We start from the raw sequence: 8,119 nt of genomic DNA on the forward strand, positions 1-8,119 counted from the left end.
TAGGCTCAGTTTGTGCCTTGCCCACCCGGGTGAGCAGGTAATGATGCGTGCCAGATAGTGGTGCTTCCATTTGTTTTCCCTTCCATTTGTTTTCCTAATGCACCAGAAATTTTAAAATCTTCACATTCAGTTTTCTCCAAAGGGGAAAGCATTTGACTAAAGATCAAGTTATTATTCAGGGATTCCTTTTGTCTAGCATTGCGAGTTACAGTTTCATTCTTCATTTCTGGGGAAAAAAGCTTTACTCTCCATAGTCCTGTGCACCATGCAGTCACTTGCTTGAAGTTCTGCTAGGTCAGTGTGAAAATTAATTAAGAACATAATTTTGCTCTTCATGTTGAATGGGGCTCAGATGAGATTTCAATAGTCGTACCTGTACAAAGTGTTCTAGCTCAAAACTGAGTATCAAAAACTGTATTATTGTGCATAACTGATCCTTTTCTGATCATCTCCTCCCCATTGAACTGCTTTTAAAAGGATTAATCCTTGAGGCACAGCACTGCTGTAATCCTCACTGTGGAGGTGACAATGACTTCCATTCAGCAGCATCCTGGAGATACTTAAGTTTGTGTTTACAAAAAGCTGCTGTGAACCAAAAATCCTATTTTCAGAAATTATTACTCCTTCAGGATGGGTTCACGTAGTCCATTTTGGTTAGTTACATTAGAGATAGCCTTTTACTACATGCCTGGGATTCAGGATGCAAAAAACTAGTTGCTGTGAAGCTGTGGTTACTTCAGGGTCATAGTGTGCAATTTTTAAAGAGATGTTGGTGCAGAAAACCTGGTAAGAATGTAGATTCTATGGATTCCTCTAAATCTTATGAGTATGAGGAGAAGCCAGTCAGCTTTCCTGCCTTAGCACACACAGAGCATGAAGAATCAGCAGTAGTTTTAAAACCACAGATGAAAACTGCAAATCCAACCTAAAAACTTTGCAATGAAATTGTTGATTTTCCTGAGCAAGTTGTGTTTTACACCCAGTGGTGTCAGAATGAGTACCAAATGTGAAGCACAATGCATGCCCTCCTACACCCACAGTACTCCCTCATCCCACTCAACCAATTAACAGTAATTAGATAATTACAATCCATAAAAGTCTTTGAAAGATGAAGATCTTGCTGCTTGGGACTCATTAGCCCTTTTAACATATTTATTATGCTTTTTATTTCTGACCACAAAGGGAAAAAACTTTTAAAATTCTCTGTTATTTGCCATATTCTGCTCATGAAGCAGCGCCTGCAAAAGCAGCCTTTCTCCCAGATGTCCAATATTAGCTCTGTTTTGACTGAAAATGACAGATAATGATAGAGAAAGGAAGCTTCCATAAAACACCTTGCATTTGATCACAAAATTTTTACTAGCGTTCCAAAGCAAATGGCATGTTATTTTTATATCGCTGGTAAAAATCTAGTCACTTGTTCTGCGCAATAAAAAATGGTAGGCTTTAATTATGTATGCAGCACATAATGTGCAGGACCGAATGGTTAGGGGAGATTTTTCATACAAGGCAACCACAACTCAACTGGTTTGTGGAACTGACCTTCTTTGTTGTAGTTTGGGTTTAATTTTTATTTTTAGTATAAAATTCTCTTTTTGCCTAAGAACATTCCTTCAGCTGTGTTCCTGGAGGATGCTCAGGTTTTCCTCCTGTCCCTTTTTACTGAATGACACGTAGGAGTTTCCACATCACCAAACATTGGGCAATGAAACAAGGAAGTTAATGTCTTTACAGTCCTGATAACGATACAGAAAGGATCCTCCAGAAGGTAAACCAGAGCCAAAGAGTTTTCCTTTTGGGGCAGAAGAAAATAATTTACCTGTATTACTTGTGGATGAAAGTGCTAGTTAAAGGGTAGCACAGCTGCCAGCGCACGTTTTGCCCTTATAATGTCCCTTAGGGTAGGAACCCTGTTATGAGTAATGCTGTGGCTGCTATTTTCCCAGTGAATAAAGAGCTAGTTTATATGGAAGGGAATTCTTGTTGACTGTTTGAAGCAGCCTTCTTATCCCAGCCCTTGAATTTCAGAGGTACGCTAAGAGGCCGACTGGGACCAGGGATTTGAGCCTTGCTTTTGATATTTGTACTAAATCTGCTTTCCTGTGTCTACACCTTTATCACAGTGAGTGGGGTAGAACTAAACCACATGGAGATTAAGTGATTTTCTGTTGTGTATTCCTGCATTGCAGGCTGAATCAGTTGTCTTTCTTTTGATACACCGTGATTTACAAAGCACTCTCTAGCAGTTTTCTGTAGAGCTAAGATATAACAAATGACCATAATTAAAACAATGGTATATTAAGTAGTACAAAAAATAAAAGATTAATATGTATCTCCTTGTTTAATGCAGAGCTCTTATGTACTGATTTTCCAGCAGTATTAGAAGGACAGTCACATTACAGTTATATAATCCTTAAGTCATGAGCAGCAGTTGTCACATTTTTTGATAAGTGTATTTTGATAATGGATGCCATTGTTTAATGAGAATGTTGTCAATACAGCGACAGCCCCAGCTGTCATTGCTGCTGGGCAGGCGTGGGGGGGGGGGTGGTGGTGTGTGTAAGGTTCTAATGATAGGTTGGTGCTAAGGGGGAGATTAGATTAACAACAATCAATAGAACAGTTCTGTTTTGCAATTTTGTTTATTATGCTCTCCACTGCCGGGACTGAGAGGTTGATTTTGATTGATTCATTAGACCACTGAATGATCAAACATAGGTCACTTTACAGTATGTGCCAACAGAGTAAGTATTTTGTTACTTTGGGGGGGATCTGGGGTCGTGCTTTTGCCTCCATGAGATACCGTAACCTAAGAAGTGAATCCTGTGATTACTTCTTTTTTTCCCCCCATAGCCAACAGCAGATGTAAATCATATGATTCCTTGTGTCAGAGAGAAAATGTTTGCATTCCCGGTTTGGTAACTGATGCTGAAATAAATCAGACTTGGTTGGGAGGATGAGGAAGCCAAAGAATTCTGCAGGTTTTGCAGAGGTGTGCTTAGAAAGTGACACCGTGCTGCAGAAACAGCAAGAGTAATGATGGGGGGAAAATAAAAATAGTAGCTGAAAGGAACTTCCCAAGGTGGATTGTCACGTTGCTTTAGTGCACGTTTATTTACCTGACTGTGTGTGCATGTGGAGAGGAAGACAGAAGCGTATCCGTGTTCATTATCAAAATGAATGAAGTTCGATCAGGATGGGAAAATCTGTGTTTGCCAAAAGGCAAATCATTTTTGGTGGTGGCAGTATTTAGTGGTTAGTTGTTTTTCACTAAGTAGCCGGTTCTTTTCTCTAGATTGAAAACTTTCCCAAAGATACTCTAATGGCATGCTGTGTAATGCACTCTATTCAATCATCTTCCTCTAGAAACGGAGGTAGGAAAGATGCTGGTGACCACAGGCCTCTCTTCCTTCCTCCCTTCGGAAAGAGAGGGAAGGTGTTGCAGAGAGACCCCCGTCTGTGGCAGTTTCCTTCTTTCTGCCCGCGGCAGAGGCCATGTGCTCCTGCTGTTCCCCAGGTCCTGCCCTGGGCCTCCTTCGAGCAGTCAGTTTTCATGTCACTAACCAACACACCTGTTCTTGTGGGAACAGTGAGTCCCATTTCCCAGTCCTTATTAAAGGAAAGGAAAGGAAGTTTTTCTCTGTTTGGAGTCAAAGGAAGTGGAGTTGTTCCAACCTCCCGGAGCAATCTTAAACCTTTTTCTCCTCAAGAGCCTCACTTCAGCACCAGAAACTGTACACTGCCTTCCCAAACCACAAGCTACTTGCTTGAAAGTGGTTCGCGGAATCAGATGAAGAGGACTTAGTTAAAGCCTTTTAAACACACAGCGAAAAGATCCCAGTGTCTTAGGGTCCCACTAGGCACATGCTGGAGACTCCCTCCTCCTTTACTCAAGCTCACCTGAGACAAGGAGAAGGTTACCAACACTGCTACTCCACCTCTCTCTCTTGACCCTCCTCTCTGAGCCTGCTATATTTCAAGCCCTTAACAATTTGAGATTCATAAACAGGACTACTCTAGGGTTTCTTTCCCCAACCCTCTCAAAACTAATGAGGTGAGGTAGCAGCCTGCTCTGGGCGACCTTGCTTCAGCAAGGGGCTGGACTAGATGATCTCCAGAGGTCCCTTCAACCCCGACCAGTCTGTGACTCTGTGAAGTTTGATGACTTTGTTGTCTTTGTTGGTTGGGATAGTATCACTATGTTGTGAGACACGACCAGTATGATAGTATTTCAAAGTTTTTCTGGGAGCTATGCCTCGAGTGTTTCAAAACATCTGTCTTGTAACCCCACCCCTCCAAAACGGGAGGAGAGGAATGCACTGACTTGCAGATGGTCAGCTGTGTTATCATGTGCCATTCACCCGCGGTGCCAAGGGGAACAGCTTGCACAGCTAGGATTGTGCTCCTGGTCCTGTGTGGTTTAAAGTTTATAATGGAACCAAACTGGGAATTGTTTCTGAACCTCTCGGCTCATTTTCAGGTAGGTTCTTGGAAAGCTCTGGAGACCACAATGGGGTCAGACTGGGTTTTTTTGTAAAACAGGCCTATTTTGAGCAGATGTAGTAAACGCAGTTGTTGCTGAAATGTTAGAACAGCTCAGAAAGTATCTAGTCTTGTAACCACTGGTGTTCATAAGGTGGTGGTGTTCGCCCTTCACTTGTAAACAAGTACAAGTAAACACACATTAAAAAAAGAATCCTCTTCCTGATGTTTCATGCAGATAATGTCTTCTATTAAGATCTGTCTGGCTCTTTTAATGAGAACTAGAAGCAAATTTATTTACATATCATTCCAGGTTTTTCTGTTTCAAAGTGCAGAGCAACAAAAATTGTGTGTAGGTCTTGGACTGCGAGACTTAGCTCAATTTTGCAGTCCTGTGGGTTAAGAAATCCCCTGATTCCTGTGAATAGTAACTGGCTCCACATTGAGATCTATCCAGTAGTCACTTCTTAATCCATTTAAAATGTGTTCTACTGATACAGCACGATGCTAATCTTTTAATCAGAATGTCATGGTATGCTCAGTCAAGTGACTTAAAAAAGTCTATATTACATCTACATAGTGAATTTCATCAAATGAATATAATCTCAAAAAGAAAAAAACAACCTCATGGTTAAGTTTAAACACTCGGATAGTTTGTATTTAAATGAAGATACTTACACTGCAGGTGAAGTTTAAAACTTTTAATTCAATTGTTTTGATGGACTGGGTTTTGTTAGTGTAGCTTTCAGGAAAACAGAAAGCATGCAGACATTTCTTTCAAATTGTGTTTGGGAAATTGCTGGAATGTTTTATTTTCACCTTTATAAAAAAAAGCTAGTCTCAACAAAATGTTTCTGGCTTATCAAGATGGAGGATTTGAATAAGATCAAAACAATATTTTTGGAAGAGATAATATCATAAAAATTCACATTTCTCTGCTTCATTTGGTATCAAGACTAAATAACTGAAATGGAACTAGATTCTAAATTATAACCATGAAACTGTCTAGCTCTTTTCTGTACTAAAGACTATTTATATGACCTTTGTGCTCTTGAAAGATAAAACAGTCTCCTTTACATGTGAGATGATAATTAAAAGGAAAGAAGCCAATATCTAGACCTCTTAGCTCTGTATTCAGCAGCCAGCTCAGCATTCCCAGCAGAGGTGTACAAAGCATTACTTTTGACAAACCAGGCAAAAGCAGCTCTTGAAGATTATCTCTCCGATGGTAAAAACACATTCACATGCTCTGTAGCACAGCGTAAAGATGGCAGGTACAAGAGAAAACATGGTGAACTCATTAAGAGGTTGTTGCAAATCATAAATACGTAGTGATATGACACCTTTGTTCCAGCTCTGTTTATTTTTCATGCAGAATATAGACATAACCTGGTTGTAATAGGAAGCTTACAACAGATTTAACTTTCCCTCTAGATTTTAGAGCTCAGCACCTCAAGTAATGACATGTGTTGACTGAACGGCATCATCTTGAGGTCACCATTTGCCCTGAGTTAACAAACTGTAGTGCAGAGGACATCGTCTTTCTCCTTGCTGTACTATGGGAACTGTTATATTCTTTAAGCCATGTTCAGTTGGCTTCATGAGCAGTCTTCCTCTAGCTTTTCCAAGGTAAGCTAACAGCTCTCCTGCCCTGCCAGCTCATCTAAAATATATAACAAGTTGACATCACAGTATATTCTGAAATCCTAATTCCCAGGAAATCCTAAATCCCTTCAGGTCTGTGACTGTATCTGGCTCTGTTGCTGTCACCTGCCCTGACAGCATGGATTGTCAGGAAGGTTTGAGTGCTCAGGATTGCAGTTAACATGCGCAGTTAACATTAATCTGAATATTTCTGAACAGATTCTTAGAGCAGGACTGCTTAACACAATCAAGAGCAGTTTGGTTAATTGAGGTAGAGAAAAGTGAAACTATGCAGCCAGGATTTCTGCTTGGTTTGGCACCAGGACTCCTACTCACAAAAACATCTCAGCATCTGTTACTGTTCCAAGAAAGAGCAAGTTACAGCTTAGTCATGTACTAAGAGTGTGGCTTAAGGAGGAGGGCAAAACAATTTGGGAGCTGCTGGTGGGATTCACCCCTTGGAATTAGTTTATCAGGGCATGTGGCTGAGCTCCTGCCCTAGGACTTGCCTAGGGGTTAAGGCTGAGATTAAGGTTAGAGCTCTGAGAATGAGGATAGCCAGCTACGAGAACTGGCCCCTGTGCAGCCCTTAGCCATGGATATCAGGGTGTCCCAAGGCGTAAGTTGCAGCCTAGGGGTAGGGTCAGGTAGGGCTGGCTCTGGTGCTGGTGACAGCGGGGTCTTTCCCTGCCAGAACTTCGTAATTCTCAGCAGAATCACTTTTTTCCTTGCCCTGCTTCATATGCAGCAAGCACACCTGCCAGCACTAAGCCTGGCTCTGCCCAACAGGCGCAGGAACAATATATGAGATGTAAATAAGCACCGTAAATACACCGTGCCTACGTTGTTGCCTTTAATGCTGAGGGAAGGTTCCTGCCAGTTAAAAAACACTAAAGCTGCCATTGATCCCAGCGAGTCCCCCCAACAGCTCGTGTTTTCTGGCCTTTCAGTGCAGACTAAGCTCATAAAGGAATCGGAGAAAAGTATTTTGGGGAGAAGAGGAATAGCATTTAAAATGCAACTGAATTTTGTTAAGAATTATATAGGTATAAATTTGTGATAACAAGAAGCGTACCAAAGTCAGGTGTTAGGAGTTGTACAATTTTCCCAAAGCTTAAAAAATAAATACTGTAGTATTGTACTATCACAGCAGAATTTTGGTTTCTGACTATCAATCTGTATTCTTAAAAAGTAGTAACTTGTGCTTAGCACAATTCCATGTCTGTAATTAGCACCAGATAGCTTGTGAAAATAGTAAGTTAGATCTAATGTTAATGATAAAAGTATATGCGTTGCAACTTTATTGAAACATTTCCCTGCATTATCAGAATGATATAATGCTGTGTGCCTATGAAGAAACCACAAGTTTGTAATTGTGTTGTAATTATGTCCAAGATGGCTGTGAATGCATTGGAAGTAGTTTTAATTTTGCTGATATGAAGATGATATATTCTAGGCTGAGAAGTTAGGGACACTCAGGTCTCTGCTGCTGTCAGTGCAGTCTAGATCAGTATAAAGGTTGTCAGCACATAGAGGTTTATAAGAACAGAAACTGAATGTAACAATATTTGGGAAGAAAATAAAATCTGGAGTCACCACAACCAAATTGGAGGGGTTTTATGAAGTTCAGCAGAGATCTTAAAACTCATGATTTTTTAATATTACATGGTGTTGTGCTAGGTAAGAAAATCTTGCAATATATCTCCACCTTTCTGTAGCTGCCTTTGTACTCTATCTCTCTTAAAACAAATTGCAAAGCACTTATTTCCATAATGATTATGCAGCATACTGCATAAAACCCTAGAGTTACAGTGAAGTAGAAAGACTTCCACTATAAAAGAGAAGAAAAATAGGAGACTTTATTAATAGAGGATGATGGACTGTGTTATGTTTCCTCTTCTGTAAAGTTTCAAAGCCTCTTTAAAATAAATGTAGAGCTTAATCATACAGCATCAACGTTATTTATTGAGCATCACATAAAAAATGTTCATAC

General features: G+C 40.3%; 1 long non-coding RNA gene across 1 annotated transcript in view; it reads right to left on the minus strand.

Moving 5' to 3' along the window:
* The window catches only part of LOC308068756, a 105,474-nt gene that overhangs the window by 38,153 nt on the left and 59,202 nt on the right, over positions 1 to 8,119 (minus strand). The window lies entirely within an intron of this gene.

Source organism: Falco punctatus (assembly GCF_963210335.1).
Source record: "Falco punctatus genome assembly, chromosome: 8".
NCBI lineage: Eukaryota > Metazoa > Chordata > Aves > Falconiformes > Falconidae > Falco > Falco punctatus.